This window comes from Vicugna pacos, chromosome 35, assembly GCF_048564905.1.
Source record: "Vicugna pacos chromosome 35, VicPac4, whole genome shotgun sequence".
Taxonomy (NCBI): Eukaryota; Metazoa; Chordata; class Mammalia; order Artiodactyla; family Camelidae; genus Vicugna; species Vicugna pacos.
Window position 1 is genome coordinate 19,235,975 of NC_133021.1, and position 21,038 is coordinate 19,257,012.

The 21,038-nt window shown below is 39.2% G+C and overlaps 1 long non-coding RNA gene and 2 pseudogenes across 1 annotated transcript; 2 read left to right on the plus strand and 1 right to left on the minus strand.

Moving 5' to 3' along the window:
* Positions 1-3,565: 3,565 nt before the first annotated feature.
* Positions 3,566-5,476, plus strand: LOC102536883 (ankyrin repeat and KH domain-containing protein 1 pseudogene; annotated as a pseudogene).
* A 1,131-nt stretch (positions 5,477-6,607) lies between these two features.
* On the plus strand, positions 6,608-14,240 carry LOC140691534 (uncharacterized). Its single transcript, XR_012067244.1, has 3 exons — positions 6,608-6,878; positions 7,256-7,352; positions 11,451-14,240. It is a non-coding gene; the product is annotated as an uncharacterized lncRNA (long non-coding RNA).
* A 5,100-nt stretch (positions 14,241-19,340) lies between these two features.
* LOC102536649 (beta-1,4-galactosyltransferase 7 pseudogene) lies at positions 19,341-20,515 on the minus strand (annotated as a pseudogene).
* Between the last annotated feature and the right edge of the window lie 523 nt (positions 20,516-21,038).

A 21,038-nucleotide genomic window follows, 5' to 3' on the forward strand; every position in this document is an offset into this window, starting at 1 on the left:
CTGGTGGAAGGGTGTAATTACTTAAACAAAAAGACACAGATACAGAATGTCATCCCTGCTAATGACCACAACATTTTCTTGCCCAGTAATCTGTAACAAAAAGCCACATAAACAATCAAGCTGCATTTAAGTGCAGCACTAAAGAAAAATTTGGTGGCACAAGAATTATTCCAGCCAATTGAGTGGAAATGACAGAGAATAATACAAAGTTATCTCTGCTAGGGAGATGTGTGTTTGGAATGTCACCAATGGACAGTGCGTGGAGAAGGCCACCCTTCCTTACAGGCACAGTGCAATCTGTGTAAGTACTTTGACTTCCTTCAGAACATCTCTGGATTCTACAACTCCTTTAGTGCATTTGCTAAGGACACATTTAAAGAAATGTCACTTAAAGAGTGTCACTTATCATCTGTTATTTTGAGATTTTTTTCTTTTCCCAAAGTAACTATCCAACCACTTTTTTTAATCTTATTCTTTCTTTTATTGTCTGTATTTTTCTAACACAGACAAATTTGAAAGACAATTTCCTTATATTTCCTTGGTTACACTCGCAAAGCACACACACAGTGACATACACACAAATGATTTTGTTTTATTGACGTACTGTTTAATAAAGAAAAAAAATTTCTTCCCAATTTTAAGCTTTTTGGGGTGGATAAGTTCTTAATTTCTAAACTTCTTATTTATGAACATAGAGCAAGAGACATAGCCATAAAAGAGATTTTGGCTTTTGGTAGATGAACTCCAAACATAAGTAAAGTAGTGGCATGATTCCCATGGTACTGACACTGTTTTTTATATTGTACATACTGCTTTTAGCACTGATGACTTGCATTGAAACATTCATGAACTTCCTTCTGGGATCAAAACCTGAATAGTGAGAGAGCTTGTCAAGAGTAGATTATATTATTCAATCTTTAATAAAAGTCATTCTCAAATTTATTTGGCACAAGAATTCCTCAAACACTCTTTGGACATTTTTCTTTTTTCTTAACATGTAGCAGTATTGCTAGGATAAGGAACTCGATTTTTGTGGTTGTTTAGTTGTATATAGCATTCCAGAATTAATATAATTGTGAGCTTTTCATTATTTGCAATAAGATTATCTCTTTCCTAAAAATCCCCCTTCTCCAGAAAAATGATGACATACAAGTGAGATAAAGTACAAAATTAACACTTTAGAATTGTGAAATAATTGAACTAAAATAAATTTTAGTTGCTATGCAGCCTAATACCTTAATTGAATAGATAAGACTAAAACAAACAAAATATAAATACAAAACAGAAACAGACTCACAGACATAGAATACAAACTTGTGGTTACCAAGGGGGCAGGGGGTGGGAAGGGACAGACTGGGATTTTAAAATGTCGAATAGATAAACAAGATTATACTGTATAGCACAGGAAAATATATACAAGATCTTGTGGTAGTGAAAAAAAAGTGACAATGAATATATACATGTTCATGCATGACTGAGGAATTGTGCTCTACACTGGAATTTGACGCAGCATTGTAGAATGACTATTACTCAATAAAAAAATGTAAAAAAAAAAAGAAAAAACAAAACAAAAAACTAAAATCCAGAGAAGTCTTCACCACAGGCAAAATTATGTTAACTGCTAGTGATAACGAAATTTTTACTTTGAATTCCACTTGCATAGTATCACCACTGCTCATTCCGTATGACAGAAGAAGGCTGGCTTCTATGTTGTGGAGAATATCAAGACGTTCTTAACAATTGATGCCAAAAGTCTGGTTATTATTCACACTTTCACATCGTCTCAGTCTCCTGATTGGATCAACTGCATGTGCATTGTTCACTCCATGATAATTCAAGATAATAGTTAGCTATTATCTAACACTAGAGATAGCAGATAAGAATATCACTTTTGAGCTATTTGTTAAATTATTGGGCAAGAATTCAGAATGCTTCTTTATGTTTATCTGTTGGTGGAGATAGCTCTCTAAGCCAGATCAAGAAAAACTGGGAACACCCATTCCAGTGGTTCAGAATATTGGGAAGTCGGCAAGAGTTCAAGATGAAGTGGGAAAAGGAGACTGCGTTTCCATGACCCAGTTCTGCTTGATACATTTTAAGAGTGACAAGCAAGTGTTTGTTGTGAATTAGCAGGACTCTTGGCTTTGTCCTGCTGTATCTTCTGGATGTAGTCATGAAGAGAATTCAGTTTCTGTGATGAGTGACTTTTCAGTTTCTCTAAGGAGGGAAGGCGGGCTCCTTACTTATTTGTGAGATAGGAAGGTGCAATTAATATTACCAGCATGGTGGCTTGCAGTGTGGTTCTGCTTTTAGTGGTCGTCTCCTTCTACATGGGAGTTACTTTGAAATTTTAGAACAGATTCAAAATGTGATCTAAGATGTTCATTTTTTATTTAAAAAAGAACTGGATATTTTCTACCTACATAGCTCTGCATAACCCTTAGATGACTATGAAATAATCCTTAGAGCAATCAGTTATAATGATGGTTAGCTCATATGTGACCTTTGTTGTTTTTACAGAAGATTCTCTCTTGGTGGTCAGTAGCTGGGGAGCTCAAAGTATGGGATTTATCTTTATCCATCAACAGCATTCAGGTTGGCTTGTGAAACTACTCTTTATTCTCCAATTTCAAGCATATGTATTGAACATTTTTAAATTATAAGGGTGTTACCTTCTCATTTTAAAAATTCCAAATGATGTAGAAAAGTGTAAACATTTTTCCTCCATGTATTTTTCCTCTCTTCCAAGGGGTGGGCATTGGTAACAACTGGATGGTATCTTTCCAGACTTCTCTCTGTGTATACACAAATTTTTTATTTACAAGCATATGCCCCCCCAACAAACACTAATTACAGTTTAATATAAAAAAATCCATCATAGGAGTATATTTCTCTGTCCGTTACAACAGAAGACCCCCTTCCTTCTGGGTATGTGTGAGCTGTGGCTATTGTGGGCAGATTACAATGAATAACTGGGGGTAACATACACTTGGGGCCCAGTATATTCATCTGCTCCCTGGCATCAGGCTACAAGTCAAGGTGATGGGCAAAAAAATAGTCATAGGGATTGTGCTAGTGACAGAACTGTTTTGACTGCCCCATGCTCTGGGCTGTCTTTCAGAATTTCTTGGTTGGGAAAGCGTGGGAATTGTGTTAGCAATACTGAGCCCAAGAAATACACACAGCATTATTAGCAACTTGAGAACATAGTATTCTAGGTGTTCTGTGCTGTCCACTCTTTTGTTTTTACAAAGCATTTTGTTTTTCTATTTTAACAAATAAGATACTACAGGAATTTTAAAAAACTCTTTTACTTTTTTGTCTTATCTTTCTGCCACGTCTGAAAAGCAGTAACTCCTTCATATCTACATTTTCGGTATTCTGCAGCATATTCCCCGACAGGATGTTTGTTAGATGCTTGTGTATAACAAATCCTTGAATTAGAATGAGTTTCCTCTTCACAGTTTCTTTTACAAAGTAACTTCTTAGTTCAGAAAACTCAAAAGGGAAATGGGACGCTTCTTCCTCCTGCTGCTCCTCTTGTTCCCGGGATCGGCAGCGTCTCTGGCTCCGCGTGCGAACCATGCTGACCGACAGCAGAGGCGGCGGCACCTCCTTTGAGGAGGACCTGGACTCGGTGGCTCCGCGATCCGCCCCAGCCCGGGGCCTCGGAGCCGCCTCCGCCGGGAGGGGTCGGGCTGGGGATCCGCACCGTGAGACTCTTTGGGGAGGCCGGGCGCGCTCCAGGGCTCGGTGGCGGCGGGAGCGGTGCAGGCGGAGGGGACGCGGCGCTGGATTTCAAGTTGGCGGCTGCCGTTCTGAGGACCGGGGGTGGAGGCGGTGCCTCTGGTAGCGACGAGGACGAGGTGTCCGAGGTTGAATCATTTATTTTGGACCAAGAAGATCTGGATAACCCAGTGCTTAAAACCACCTCAGAGATATTCTTACCAAGTACTGCGGAAGGAGCAGACTTAGCACTGTGGATCCAGAGACACAGGCAGGGCTAGAAGCATTGCTAGAAGCAGCAGGAATTGGCAAATTGTCAACTGCTGAGGGTAAAGCCTTTGCAGATCCTGAAGTACTCCGAAGACTGACATCCTCAGTAAGGTGTGCACTGGATGAAGCTGCTGCTGCACTGACACGGATGAGGGTAGAAAACAGCCACAATGCAGGACAAGTGGACACTCGCAGTCTGGCAGAAGCTTGTTCAGATGGGGTTGTGAATGCTGTGCGTAAACTGCTAGATGAAGGCAGAAGTGTAAATGAACATACAGAAGAAGGAGAAAGCCTTCTGTGTTTGGCTTGTTCAGCTGGGTATTATGAATTAGCCCAAGTTTTGCTTGCTATGCATGCTAATGTTGAAGATAGGGGGAATAAAGGAGATATAACACCCCTAATGGCAGCATCCAGTGGAAGTTATTTAGATATTATGAAGTTATTACTTCTTCGTGATGCAGATGTCAACTCTCAGTCTGCAACAGGAAATACTGCACTGACTTAAGCCTGTGCTGGAGGATTTGTTGATACTGTGAAAGTGCTGCTTAATGAAGGAGGAAATACAGAAGATCATAATGAAAATGGACGTACTTCCTTAATGGAAGCAGCCAGTGCAAGTCATGTGGAAGTTGCAAGAGTTCTTCTAGATCATAGGGTATGCATCAACACTCATTCTAACGAATTCAAAGAAAGTGCTCTTACACTTGCATGCTACAAAGGCCATTTGGATATGGTTCACTTTCTGCTTGATGCTGGTGCAGATCAAGAGCAGAAAACAGATGAGATGCATACTGCCTTAATGGAGGCTTGCATGGATGGACATGTAGAAGTAGCATGTTTGCTTTTGGATAGTGGTGCTCAAGTGAATATGCCTGCAGATTCATTTGAGTCTCCATTGACACTAGCTGCCTGTGGAGGACACGTTGAATTGGTAGCTTTACTTATTGAAAGGGGAGCAAATCTTGAAGAAGTTAATGATGAAGTATACACTCCCTTGATGGAAGCTGCTCGAGAAGGACATGAAGAGATGGTGGCACTACTCTTAGCACAAGGAGAAAATATTAATGCCCAGAAAGAAGAAACCCAAGAAACTGCTCTGACCTTGGCTTGCCGTGGAGGATTTTCTGAAGTTGCAGATTTCCTGATTAAGACGGGAGCTGATATTGAGCTTGGCTGCTCCACACCTCTGATGGAGGCTTCTCAGGAGGGACACCTGGAGTTGGTTAAATATTTACTGGCTCCTGGTGCTAATGTTCATGCTACAACAGCAACAGGAGACACAGCCTTAACCTACGCCTGTGAAAATGGACATACAGATGTTGCAGATGTTTTGCTTCAAGCAGGGGCTGATTTAGACAGGCAGGAGGACATGAAGACTATTTTGGAGGGCATAGATCCAGCCAAGCATCAGCCAAGAAAAGAAGTTCCAGGACCTTGCTGGGTGACAAAGGAAATCCTTTTCAATTGGAAAAGATTATGAAGTTCCAATAAAAAGGGATTTAATTACTAAAATAAAAAAAAAAGGAAAATGGGATACTTTTTAAAATAATAATGGTGTGATCTACTTCAGGTTTACAGGGGAGCAGTCTTCTCATACAATTTCATATAAATTACACAGAACTATTACTAATAAAATGTTGTTATTCCTTTTGAAGGAAAAGAAAGATGTTTATGAGAAGGAATCCAAATTTCTGAACTGCCAGACAATACGATTTTGCACATATACAGAGAGACTTCTACTGGTGGTATTGTCTAAATGTTGGAAGGTACTCTAAAATAACATCATAAATACTAGGGATATACACATGTAATTTGATTTTTACCTTTAGTGCAGTAATTACCAGAATATATTTTAACTGTGATACAAACTCTATATGATATTAATACCACAGCAAGGAATGATTTGTCTTTCCTGACTGACTTCTATCAGTTTTCCTCTCACTGCATTTAGCAGTTTTGTATGCCAGGATATTGTATATATAAAGTATATACTAATTTTATTAATAACAAACCATAATAATAATGAGCATTTATCTCAGATTATTTTAAAAAGTTGATACATGCACTTTAGAATTTAAAAGAAAACTAATATTTTTCACCTACATACATTGGTCTTATTTTTAGATCTTTTTTCTTTTCCTGCTTTATCACTATATTTATTTTTAGGGAATATGCATTCCTTTCTTGTAAATGTATCTACTAACTTCTCCAAGAAGAAAGAAAAGCTAAGTTACTATCACTTGATAGCATTCTTTTTTCCTTTAAAGTTTCATATACTTGGCTCAGTTAATTAACATATATTGCCTTACTTAGAGGCTGATAACATAGCTTTGAACAAAAATGTACAGTACATGATCTAACAAGATTTCTAGTGCATAAACTTTTTTGGGTGTGATCAATTTTCAAATGTTTAAGTTTGACTATACATATGGAATTAATAAAATTATACAGAAAATTTGGAATTTTTGGCCTCTGTGCTTAATGGGCACATTCTGGAATGATATATCAGATAAAGTTTATCCACTGATACCTACCCTAGGTTAAATGTGAGAAAAATAAGCACTGGTAAAGTGTTATCTTGGTACATGAGTGCAGTGTGGCCTGTTACTAATACTTACTGTGTTGTTGCATCAACACTGTCATCTAAACAGCCTTGATAACCATACTTTGTTTCATTTCCTTGGAAAACTAGATTGGAAGCTTTTGTTAACCTGCATCATTAATTCCATATTTTATGTTTACGACTATTGTGATTTTTCCCCTCTTTGGACTGAAGTTAGTGGGAGCAGGCAGTTGTTTGCTGGTGGAGAGGTGCTTGCTGCTCACAGGATCATCATCTGGACAGAAGATGGTCACAGTTATATCTATCAGCTGCTGAACAGGTGGGCTCAGATGGGAGCAGAATACAAAACATTCAGGTAGCAAGTGAACTTTGGGAGGTTTATTATGGAAAAACCCCTGCACGCTGCCATGATCAAAAACCAGAACAAAACTTTGGCACTGGAAGATTCATTCTAGGCTTGGTAGGCTTCGGCCTTTGTATAAAACAGCAGGGGATGAAGGAATGAGATTAACCATGTATAACTTGTACAGCTGGTGCTGGGTTTTCAAAAAGTCACCTGTAATTATTAACCCAACAATTTCCGACTAGAGTTTAGAAACTTGAATGGTACCATCCGGCTTTTGAAAGTGGGAAAGGAAAAAAACAAATAAAAAACTCCAAAGTTCTAAACTTTGCTTTTTGTTTTTCTCTACGCAGTGGGCTTTCAAAAAGCATATACCCTGCTGATGGAAGAGTGCTTACAGAGACCATTTATCCTCATTTACTGTGCTCTACATCTGGGCAGGAAAATAAGGTAATGCAAGAAAAGAGTGACCGCCTCAAAGCCGTTTCACTCCATTTCTCAGATAAGTGTTGCTTTGTCTGCAACAGAATCAGGCTTGAAAAAATTGAATTGGAGAATCGCATCAAGTTGTTAACGAGAAAATCAAATCTAATTGTTAATGGCTACTAAAGAGAACACTTTGCCTTTAAAAAAATCTTTTTTAAGTCTAATTAACTGAACAATACGTATTTATTATAGAAAAATTATAAGTGTTTAAAAAGGGAGGAATTAAAATTGCTAACTTTACCTCCATGAATATTCACTATAAATATTTTTTGCTTTATGCAATTACTTATTTTAATTGGAAAATTTTCAGATATTTGAAAGGTTTGAGAATAGTACGGTGATCAATCATACACCCTTTACCTAGATTCAACAATTGTCAACATTTGACATACTAATTTCTTCTCTCTCTATATGTGTATGAACATATTCACACATTTTTTTACTGACCCTTTTGATAGATGGTTTAATACAAAGTTACTAACATTTTGATGTATCTACTCCAATTTTTAAACTTTATCAAATGGTTTATATCCTTTTTTTTTTCACTTCACTGCATATTGAGCTCATTCTCACTTGTAGTTTGTTATTCCTCTGAATAAATTTTCTTGTTAAAACAAATATAATTACGATTTCTGGCAGAGAGTTGACGATGTAATTGTGAGCTTTTACTTGACTGAACTGTATATTTGACACTCCATGAAGCCTGAAAATTTAAACAGTTATTTTATTTCAGTAGTGTCAACCAAAGTGGTTTTTTTTAACCTATTGTATAGAGTCATCAGTTAATTATCCAAAAAGGTATTTCATGGAGAATGGAGGAGTTCTGAATTATCAATGTGTCAACAATGAAGCATGTTACTTTTTACAGTGATGGCTTGCTTAATTAGGCAACATAGCTGTTGCAAATCCTATGGTTCAGTAGTATCTCCTTAACGTATCTGTGAGGTTTTATTGCAAAAGCTTGATTATCAAGAAGCTGTCAACCAAAAATTAAAACTCCAAGTGCCTCTGGGGCATAGGCAAGCTTTAGAGTTACAGTACTGAACACTATTTCTAAAGTCATTTATGGGTGGCAGTAGACCCCTGACTTGCTGTTGATTGCCAAAGCAGCATTGTGACTTGCTCAGAAAGGCATTTTTTTAAAAAAATCTGCCCCTTCTTCCTTTTTAGCTCCTAAATGCGTTTTTATAAAGCATAATTTAACATGAAAGCTAAATATTAAGTAGTGTCCTTTAGGAGCTTCTCACCTACAACAAGTATCAGTGTTGTACACAACTGTGAGGGGAAAGAACAACAATTACAATTAACTTTAAAAATACTGATCTTACGGGAAGCCATCCTGCTTGTTTCTCAAAATGTGAAGGCACAGATTTGTGAGTCTTCTATCAGTACCATAATTCTTGTTTAGACAAGTACAGTTGTTTCTGTATCATAAAAGTGGGAAGTACTTGGAAGCCAGTGAAATATGAGTAGAATAATCTGAAACTAAAAGAAGCTGTCTCCCCATCCTTAGATTCTTGCTTGCCCTTTATCCAGCTAATAAGCCAATTCAAACTGTCAATATTCACTAAATACAACACTTCTTACTGTCCCCTGCAGTTACAAGGTAATGAAGGCATTTTGGTGGGTAGGGAGGTGAGTTTGATAGATACAGTGAACTTAGAAAATCATGCTCTGTAAACGTATTTTGGACTGATGCTGCAGAATTAAATCTCAGTGTTTGACAGTAACATGTTCTCAGGTGATGCTGGAAACCTACCTGCTTGATGGCGTTATAGTAGCAAAAATGGGGACTCCTCCTTCATTCCAGTAGCTATATGAGAGTCTCCTTAGCTTCAAATCAGAGCTAATGATCACCAGAGCCTGGGGCAGGAGTCCTGGATGCCAAGACGAGGAACTGGGCTTCCCAGGGCCTTAGCTGTGAAGTAACACTGCAGTGCTGAGATGGGAGTCGGTGGGACAGAAACAACCTGAGGGTTGGGCAGATAAGGAATTTGGATGTATGAACTAAGAGTAATGACAGCAATGATGATGGTAAAGTAACTTTTTTTACATGAGTTTTCACCATGGCCCCTTTTTGAAATTGATGTTCAGAGAGGTTAATTCACAGCATTTGAACTCAGGCAGTTTAGCCCCAGAGTCTGGGAATGGACTTCAGAGTAAGTTCCCCAATTGTTTTGAGAATGGATAATAAGAATAGTTACTGTTGATTGAGTATGTACCAAATGCCTCGTGCCATTCTAAGCACCTTACCTTAATCAACTCATTAATCCTGACAGTAATCCCATATAGTAGGTGCTTTCATTTATTAGCATTCTTTCACACTTAGGGAGAACGAGATATAGCAAAGTTAAGTAAACTGCCTAAATCAAGTAGTTGGCTCTTTTTTTTTTTTTGCATGTAAATACATATATACAGTATACTGCACATTGTTTTTTAGTTTATGTATATGTACTAATTATTGTTTCTAAGCCCACATCTCCCCAAGCCCGCATTGTTTCCCCAAGCCTGCATCATCTCCCCAAGCACACATCTTCCCAAGCCCGGGAATGATCATAAAATTCAAATTGCTAATCAGTATTATTATTATGTAATTTGTGTTATAGCTCCTAAGTTGGAGACAACATCTACTCTTTTCTAAGCATACCTTCTGAGTTTAAAATTTGATTTCCATGCTTCTCTTGGGGTGGAGATTACATATTCTTCAGCCATGTAACCTCCCAGACTGTTGAATACATAGTACAGTTTATGAATTAGACTTCCAACTTCCACTAGCATGACCTGGATGGAAAAAAAAGAGCCTCAGAAATGGGCATTCAATTATTACAATCGGAGTTGTATTTATCCTTGGAATATAATTAAAAATTACAAAGAAAAAGATACTGAAAAAATATCAACTGTAGACTTGGGACCATAACCTAGATATTTAACCCCCAGCTACTTGGCCGTATTAAAGCAACTCATATTCCCCCTACTGCTTGCTTCTGTCAGAATATTTTCCCTCTGATTCTTCACCTTGGAGGCTAAGCATCAATGTCACTTTCTCATAAAGTGAAGTAATGTCACAGCCCACCTCTCATTATTCTCTTTCTCAGCATCCTTTTCATTTAATTGTTTATCTTCCCCACCTTCCACAACAGTATAATCTCAAAAGGGAGCAATGACCTGCTGTCAGTTTATCATGATATCCTCATCACCTAGCACATTTCTGACACAAGGCAGGTATTCAGAAATAGTTGTCATATAAACACATGGACTTAAATGACTAAAGTTGAAACATGAAAAAAACATGGTAAGAAAGTGGAAGATAACTTCCTTTTTGAATCGTAACACCCCCCCATCCCAAATGCATATTTACTTCGCCAGTCAATTGCTTTAAGTCTAAATTGGGTTTTTACATGTGACTAGATCTTACAGAGGGAACTGACCTAGGGAAAAATAGTCAATAATAGCAAAGAGGTTGTTGAAACACAACTGCTACCCCACTGATTTTTAGACACCGGTTTCAATCAATTCAAAAGTTTATAAAGGATATCGCTAGATAGACCAGTCCAAATCCAAAAGTTAAGAAGAAAACATTTGTTGAACATTGTTGATGAACTTTAGGATGTTTAGCACATTAGGGAGGAATGAGTCACTGCAGGTAAGATGGGCACAGTAGTGAGCTGATGGAGACTCAGAAAGGAAGACTAAAAGGCAGTGTGGTTAAATGGTTTCTTACATTCGCAAAGTTTCTATTATTGCCTTATTCACTTGCCTTAAATTTCAGACACCTTTTTCTAGTAACAAAGTTATCTAAAATAAGCACTCAAAAATAGCCTGAGGATTGCACTGTACATCATGAGCCCTCTACTTCCCTCAAATAATTATTTTACTAAGCCCTCGCCTCACTACAGAACCCCTGAAGCCAGCAACAATCTAATCAACAGGTTTGTAATAACTTTTAGAAATGTAAGTGTAATAAATATGAAGAGGCCTGTTCATGTTTCATTTCCCAGATGCAAAGTCTCTAGTACAACCCACCGTCCCTCAAGTGGCAAATATCATTTCCTACTTTCACAGATCATTTGAAAATTGCTGACCCTCTCATCAGAGGTGGATGAAGAGAGGGCTGATTCTACTCTGAGATGTGTATGACAGTAAATGCTGTAGGTAATTCCTTATTGTAGGAATATAGGGTTGCCTGCTGGGTTAGCAGTCCCAGGAGGCACCAAGTCTCCCATGGGATTTGCTCTTCTTCCTTGTAAGATTTGCTCCTCCTCCAGGGAGATGGTGTCTCAGTAATGGCAGGGCAGGCAGTGCACCTCCACATGGCTGCCCTGCTCATTCTACTCTCCACGCATCTCTTCCTGCCTAATCACACCTACAGGAGATGCTCTTCTGTCCACCTGGGCAAATCCTACCCATACTATAATGTCTGTCTGTGCTTTTTAACATGAATCTGCAAATTAAACACTTTTAACTTAACTATGGGTTGCCTAGTTATTTTACAAGTATGTATTTGTCTTATCTTTTCTATTAGAGCTTAAGCTACCTAAAAACGAAGAACTGCTATATCTGTGTGTTATGTCAGTTTTGTAGCATGGAAAGCAGAGCAGGATCTTTTATTTATTCAGCAAATATTCACTGAACACCTACTATGTGCCCGACACTCCTCCTGACACTAGGAATTTCAACAAAGTCCTGGTACTCACAGCACTTGAGGAGAAGAGATAGATTATAATTAAAAAAAAAAAAAAGAACCAAGAATGTCAGTGCAGAAGGCTCTGCAGTGAATTAACATCAGACAGTGTGATAGGAAGTGCCTGGAAATTTACTCTAGGGTGAATGTTCATGAAAGGTCAGAGGAGCAGGTAGCATTTACAGTGTCTGAAGGACAAGATAGGGCCAGCCATGTATCTAGCAAAGGGGAGAACATTCTAGGTGAAATCAACAGTTAATGCAAAAAGCCTAAAGTAAGAATGAGCTTGGTATAGGAAATGAAGTCAGGAAGGCCAGTGCGACTGGAGAGAAGTGGATCAGAGAGAGAATTAGAAGTCAATATTGGAAAGAAGATAAGGGCAGACTCTGCTGGGTGCGGAAATTTAAAGTAACAGAATTTGAGTTCTGCTTTAGTAAGAGGGGAGTCGTTTCATGGTTTATCTGAAAAGGGGTCTGATTGATGTTTTGAAAAGATCACTTTTGTTGCTGTATGGATAATCGGATTAGATGAAGCTGTTGCATAGTTGTAGCAAGAAAAGAAAAGAAAATGACTAGTTGGTGCTGAGTTTTTTAACATCAAATTGGTAAAAGCCATGATACAATACATGTGCTCTAGTAGACCTACATGCCAAAGTACTGCTAGTACCCTGTAGGTGGTTAGACCCATGCTGTTCAGAGTGCAGAAAGTCATGCTGGGTCTAAAGCTTGATGCATGAATAAGATTTTGCTGTGGGAAACAGCAGGTCCAAAAGTCCAGAGTACAAAGATGGATGGTGAGTAGGGGATATATGGGAAGCTGATATGCCTAGAGGTTGAAAATACGGTGGGAACGGTAGAAGATGACTGTCTTATAGTCCTGCAGGAAAATAAAAAGTTTTTGGACCTGGCCTTGGACTTCTGAGAGCAATTTATATTTGTAGTGGAAAATCAGATAAATGGCATAAAAACATCCAACACAACCTTAAGATAGAGTCCTCTTTTAGAATATAATGTACCTGAATTAAGGAAATTTAACACTGTAAATTACATGCTTTATATTTACATCGTGGCTTTGCATAAAAAATGCTTTTGTATACATTTGAAATTACTGTTCATTTAGAATAGGCAAGGATTGTCAAACATTTTCTGTGAAGGGCCAGAGTAAATATTTTTGGCTTTGTGGGCCATAAAATCTGTCACAACTACTCAACTCTGCCTTTGTATAATAGCCATTGACAATAGATAAACAAATGAGCATTTCTGTGTTTCAGTGATATTTTATTTACAAAAAAGGAAGTAGAAGGCGATATTTGGTCTGGTGGCCCAGGTTTTCTAACCCCTGCAGTAGGCAATACTGTGATTAGATTGTTATAATTAGGTATAATAGACCACAAGAAGAGGAGTGTAAATGATAATTATGTGACATGCTAAAGGTGTTAGCTAACACTAAAATGGTAATCATTCTGCAATATACAAATGTATCAAATCAACAAGTTTTGCACCTTAAACTTACACAATGTTACATGAAATTGTATCTCAGCTTAAAAAAAAAAAAGCATGGGTTTTTTAGTCAGGTGGGCCTGAACTTCAATTTGCTCATTTATAAGACTGGATTAATGATGCCTCTCTCTAAGAGGGATTAGAGTATTAAGAAGATTCACATGATGAATTGCCAAACCATTAATAACATTTTAAAAAGATTTTTTACTACCTTTTTCAAGTTGATGGAAATTTAGGAATCAGTGATGAAAATGCCAGGTACTGGGGTTAGGGTGGCAGCTAGAGCAAGATTATTATCACTTTGATTATATGTCCCTTTTGCCATTGCTTTTCTTGGCCATTTGCTTTGTACTCAGCATTTAAACTGCTTTTTCTGATCTGGTTTATGCTTTCCTCTAAAATGTAAAGTTTGGACTATATGTTGATGTATATATTTCATTGATGATTGGTATTATTCTATTGGTCCTTTTCATTTCTGTTGATCCCAGAATATTTGTTTTCAATTTGAAATTTTTACTGGACAGAAATAAGATGAGCAAGCTTAGTTTATTTTGTTAATTTATTGTTACCCTATCCCTTGTATTGAGTTTTATTTTTCAGTGTTTCTGTTATTTTCTCAGTGTTCCAGGACTGTAGTATTGTAATTTTTAATAAAAGGGAATTTAAACTGTTTATTGACTCATTCATTCGTTCATTCATTTATAGTTATTGAACTCTTACTGTGTTAGACTGAGAGTAGGAAGACAAATAAGACAAGATCCTTTTCCTCAAGATGTTGGTGTCAAGTAGAGGAAAGGAATAAAGGGACATAAAAAAGAAGCTTCCCAATGGCATCAAATAAAAAGTACATGGAAATTGTAATTTTTAATTACTGTCACTTTCTAAATGAAATCTTAGCTTTGGTAAATACAACTTGATTTAATATAATTTTATTAAACAAATCTTTTTAAATTGAAATATAGTCAGTCAATTTCTGATGTACAACATAATGTTTCAGTCATGCATATACACACATATATTCATTTTCATGTCTTTTTCACCATAGGATACTACAAGACATTGAATATAGTTCCCTGTGCTATACAAAATAAACTTGTTTATCTATTTTACACATAGTAGTTAGTACTTGCAAATCTTGAACTCACAATTTATCCCTCCCCATCCCCTTTTCCCCTTGGGTAACCCTAAGTTTATTTACTATGTAAGTCTGTTTCTGTTTTGTATGTAAGTTTATTTGTGTCTTTTTTTTCCTTTCTTTTCTCTGTCTTTTTTTAGATTCTACATATGAATGATGTCATACGGTATTTTTCTTTTTCTTTCTGGCTTACTTCACTTAGAATGATGATCTCCAGGTCCATCCATCTTGCTGCAAATGACATTATTTATTTATTTTTTATGGCTGAGTAGTATTCCATTGTATAAATATACCACAACTTCTTTATCCAGTCCTCTATCAATGGACATTTAGGCTGTTTCCATGTCTTGGCTATTGTAAATAGTGCTGCTATTAATACTGAGGTGCATGTATCTTTTCAAATTGGAGATCCCTCTGGATATATGCCCAGGAGTGAGGTTGCTGGATCATATGGTACATCTGTTTTTAGTTTTTTGAGGAATCTCCATACTGTTTTCCATAATGGCTGCACCAAACTACATTCCCACCAACAGTGTAGAAGGGTTCCCTTTTTTCCACACCTTCTCCAGCATTTATAATTTATGGACTTTTAAATGATGGTCTTCTAACTGGTGTGAGGTGATAATACCTCATTGTAGTTTTGATTTGCATTTATCTGATAGTGATATTGAGCATATTTTCATGTGCCTATAGATCATTTGTATGTCTTCATTGGAAAATTGCTTGTTTAGGTTTTCTGCTCATTTTTGGATTGTGCTGTTTATTTTTTGTTATTAAGTTGTATGAGCTGTTTATATATTCCAGAAATTAAGCCCTTGTTAGTCACATCATTTGCCAGTATTTTCTCCCATTCTATAGGCTGTCATTTTGTTTTGCTTATAATTTCCTTTGCTGTGTGAAAGCTTGTAAGTTTAATTGTGTCTCATTTGTTTATTTTTGCTTTTATTTCTATTGTCTGGGTAGACTGCCCTAGGTGTCAGAAATTGTTTTCCCTATGTTTTTTTCTAGGATGTTTATAGTGTCTTCTCTTATATTTAAGTCTTTAAGCCATTTTGAGTTTATTTTCATGTATGAAGTGAGGGAGTGTTCTAACTTTATTGACTTACCCCTGTCCAGTTTTCCCAGCACCACTTGCTGAAGAGACCTTTTTCCATTGTATATTCTTGCCTCCTAAACAAATACTTCTTGAGGACCTACTAGGGTGAGTCCTTGAGGATGAATAAGACTATGTCCTGATTCTCAAGGGGTCCAGAAGTAATGTAGATTTAGATTTCATTTTACACCCACTCTGGCCCCTCCCCCATTGTTAACTGACAAGGTTCTTGGGTAAGCAAAATTGAAGAAATTCAGGATGGTACACACAGGATCATTAAGTTCTCCAGGAATTCCCCTTGTGCTAGTCTCTATAAAATAGACTATTTAAGAATTGATTTGCTTCACACATCTTGACGAATAATTACTGAGATAAGATGTATTTCTCTGAAGTGGAAAATATTGTCTATATTTCCTGCTGAAATTGGCTGATAACAGTTTCAGTAGCTGCTCAAATTCTTGCTGATTTCTCCTGAGTGGATCCTTCAGTTTTGATGGCTTTCGTTTCATAACCATTTTAGTTTCCTTTGGAGAATCTATTACAAGCAAAATTACTTGTTAATATTAGAATAATTCCTTATTCCACTTGGAAGGGAGCTTTCTGCTGATCCCATTACTTTTATCCATCTAAGTATTAAGAAAGCACAGAGCCTGCCCTAGAATTGTAGAATTCATCTTTGGAAAACTATGAAACACGGAATGTTTCTATTGCCTCATGGGAATTCAGTGGGCGCCTCAAAACACCGTTTTTATTACAGGGAATTTCCTGTTGTTTCCTAAATTAAAGCATGGGTTTTCCTCTTAAACCAATAACTTAACACAAGTTTTTTCCTTTAACAATTTAATTATGAAACAGCATTTCTTTAGTTTTGTTGTTAGAAGATTCAATACTTATTTTAAGTTTTTTCTATTTGAAATCAAAACAGCTATTTGACTTACTCACACAAATGGTAAATTGTGAATAAAAGAAAGCAAATTAGGAAACAAACCAAGCCAAAGAAACACACAGTTGTTGTTTTGGCAGTTCATGCTGCTATCCCCCAATCTTTGCTCATTGCAATTGTCACTTCTCAAGCACTGCTGTTTTCTTAAATGGGACATAAAGAAGGTTCTGCACCCAATTATGTCATGGAGATTTTTCACCACCACCAAATATTGTCAGACACCAGTTGGGTATCCTACAATTGAACTCAATTCTGACATTATCTAGCCAGAGATGGAGTCACCTCTCACAGGTTAAAGGCTTAGTCCTACAAGACTGCTATCACCTGTGCTTCAGATTGGCAGTAAATTGGAGGTGCCAATGACCCTCTCCTTGGATTTGATAAATTTGATAGAGCAGCTCACAGAACTCAGATAAACATTTTACTTCCTAGATCACTAGTTTATTATACAGGGATATAAGGCAGGAGAAGCCAGATGAAAAAGATACACAAAGGAAAGTATGGGGAAGGGCTTGAAGTTTCTATGCTCTTTCCAGGCTCCACACTCTTCCAGCACCTCCATGTTTTCAACAACCCGGAAGCTCTCCCAACACTCTCCTTTGGGGCTTTTACGGAGGCTTCATTACACAGGCATAATCAGTTAAGTCACTGACCACTGGTGATTGATTCAACCTCCAGTTCCTCTCCCTTCCCTCAGAAATCAGAGTGATAGTGAAAGTTCCAACCATCTATTTATGGTTGGCTCCCCTGGCAACCAGCCCCCATCCTTAGGTGCCTTCCAAAAATCATTGCATTAATATAAACTCCAATGTGGTTGAAAGGGACTTGTTATAAATAACAAAAGACACATTACATATATTAACTTAAATAAGTTAGAGTTTCTCCATCCTTTCCCAGCTTTCAAGGAGAAAGGATTTAAGGATGACTTAGATTCACTAATGAGTTTTTGTCGTGCTGATAGCAAGAGAGGTATAGTGGATTGGAAGGATCTAGAGAAGTTTAAACTTAGATGCATAAGAGAATGCATAGGGACTCAGTAAGATTAACATATCTTAGAAGAAGCAGCATTTGGAGGAGCTTTTCATTTTCTATTTCAAGGGAAGGACAGGAGGAAATGGAGAGACGGTAAGCAGTTGCCATGATGTGGCATTTTAGGAAAAGTATTGAATTATAAGGAGTTTTGGGAAGTTTTTCTGTGTGCCTTACAACGTAATTTCTCCTTTCCTTTCTACTTATGAGACATTCAGGAAAGACTTATCTTACTTTTCTAGGCTCTTCAGAGTTGAGAATGATTTTTTTTTCCTCACTGTGTCATCCTGCTAAGACCAGTTTCAAGGTAGCCTGATTTAATGGGTCTTTGATCAGCATCCTCCTCTGTATTAGCCTGATGAGGCTGTCATAACAAACTATCCCAGACTGAGTGGCCTAAAGAACAGACATTTATTTTCTCACAGTTCTGGAGGCTCAAAGTCCAAGACCAAGCTACCAGGGTGGTTGGGTTCCACCAAGGTCTCTCTTTTTGGTTTGCATATGGCTGCCCTCCTGCTATTTCTTTCCCTGTCTGCCCCTCTGTGCATTGACACCCCTGGTGTCTCACTGTAAATTCTGATCTCTACTTCTTATGGGGATACCTATCAAATTGGATTAGGGCCCACTGTAACGGCCTCATTTTAACTTTATTATCTCTTTAAGATGCTAGCTCCAGGAAACAGTCACATCCTGAAGTACTAGGGGGTTAGGCATCAACACATGAATTTTGGGGAAACATTTCAGCCAATAACATTATCCATGGAAGGAATATGTAGTTCATAGAAATCTAGGGCATATTCTGGTTAATTAATTCAGGAACATGAATTGTTAGAACTATAAAAAAAAGTCAGACTAATCTACTCTCACTGTATCGATAAGAAGAATAAAGTGGTATGAGTTACGGATTGCCCAAGTTCACTTTGTGACAACTCAGTTTCTACCACTGGGACACTGAATATTTATTTGATACTTCATAATTCAGTTCAGTCATTCTTACTGTGCATGATTCCCTTTTCTGACTAAATCACATAGTTTGTCACTTTGTGCCATCTCCCTAACCATGAGTTCTTTTTGTTTTTTTTGGTTTTTTTGCTTTGGCCTGCCATACTTCTTTTTAAAGTTTCAATTAGTTGCTATCATTTAAAAATTAACCAATTTCACTTAAGAAACCAGATTTCTAGTCTCTTCTGAAAAATCAGAAGATCTGACAACACCAGGCCCACATTCCTGCACAGTGACCACCAGCTAGAGCTGGTCTCACTGCTCCCTTCAGGTGGGGCTTGCATGATGGTCTCTGCAGTTTTAACTCTCCTGATGGCCCTGGCCACCATGTCAGCAGTCTGGCTTCTAAACTGTATTTCGGCATGAGGTGGTTGAGGGGAAGGAACAAAAGCCTCCAGATCTCAGCAGATGAAGGAGGGTAGGGCTGGGCAAGCAGGAAGACAGGTCGGAGAGTTCCAGTTGGCAGCCACATCCCAGCTGCTCCCCATCACTGTTTATTGCTAGCAGCGTCGCAGGTACCCTGTGTGTGTCCTGTCCTGGCTCAAGCCTGCCCTGGGGGCGGGGCTGCTGCAAACACGTGGCTTGCTGTCTGCTACTTAAGGCCATGCCACGTCCTACTGGAGCTGGGCCTGAAGCCTAAGGCTTTGTCCTGGGCTGAGGAACAGTGTGGCCTGTAGGCACAGGCCTCCTTACTGTCCAGCCACCTCAGCCAAATGTACACCAGGGGGTGGCAGCCTTGTCACAGTCCAACATGATGCTGAGAACAGCGCAGGGGGCCCCACCCACAGACAGGGCCGTACGGGAGTCCACACCGTACTTCACGGTGCTCAGGCCTCCCTCCCGGTCCACCTTGAACTGCTCCTGTTTCTGAGCCGCGATGCGCTTCTGGTCCCTCCTCCTCCAGGCTGGGTCATGCAGGTGGCGAAATGGCTTGTACTGGGTTGTGATTCCCAAGGGGCAGAAAAGCTGGAACCCTGCTCCTTTGATGCGCGGGTAGATCTCGTCGTCCTCGCGGCCCCAGCCCCAGAAGTGGTTGGACATCCCGTTGCACAGCTGGCAGTGCTGCTTGGGGAGCTGCAGGATGCCACCGACGTGGGTCTTGTAGTGGTAGAGCGGGTGGAGCTCCAGGGAGGTCACGTGGAAGGGCCCGGCCTCGGGGAAGCCATAGTCCAGCTCCTCGCTAAGAGGGAGCAGGTCCACGCGGTGCATGGCGATGTAGTCCGTGCTGCTGCCGCTCTCCGGGAAGCCGGCGTTGATGGGCGCCGCCCGGCTGAACCTGAAGTGGTTCGCCTGGTTGAGCACGTAGGTGTGGTGCTGGCTCTTCTTCCTGCTCAGGAAGCGGTGCATGTGCGGCACAAAGACCAGGAGCTCCTCGAAGCGTTCTCGGAAGGGCACCAGCACTGCCTGGCGGTGGGGGGCCCCAGGACTCATCTTCTTCCCACTGCTCGCGGGGCGGCTCTGGCGGGCAGGCTCGCGATGGGCCCGGGCTCTCCTGCCCTTGTCCCCTGGCCGCCCGGGCCACGTCCCCAGAGCAGCTGAGCTGCAGCCAGAGCAGGGAGAGGAAGCCCAGTAAGAGACAGGCGACGAAGAGATGGAAGACGGAGCATTTCCGGGGGAGGCTGCTGGGGATCAACCTGGACCTGCCGTCCTCCCAGAGCAGCTGCGCCGCTTTCCTCCGGGAGGGGAACATCGTGGGGGGAGGCGGCGGTGCGTGGGGCTCGAGCTCCCAGCCTGGCCGGCCAGGCCTCCCCGGCCTACACCATGAGTTCTTTTTCAATTGAAATTTGAATATATTTGTATTTGATTTTGTAAGTTTTCACAAGTTAAAGGATTTTGGATCACATCTTTAGGAATTTCTACAGAATCTAAGGTATATATTAAAAAATTCACTTAACTTTTGGGTAAGGACCATATAGAAAAAAATGCTTATTAGTGTACATATTATTTCACAAGTGCTTATCCCAGGCAGCTTATTTCCATGGAGTAAGGGTATTTTTAACCTGATTCCTTAGGAGGGAAAATTATGGGAGGAATAATTCTCTGTCCCTTCACCTGAGGAAGGACTGGATTTACCTGATCAATGAGACTGGAGAATAAACTGAATCTGTATCACTTGGCTCCTTCCTTTTTTTTTTTTTTTTTTTTTTTGATTTGTCTACAGAGGTTTATTGGTTTCTCCTGCAGTTTTCCATGAAGTAAGCCACATGCTCCACCTTTCTGATTATGGGATCATTTCCCTCTTTCCTCATCATTGTGGTCCAGTAAGTG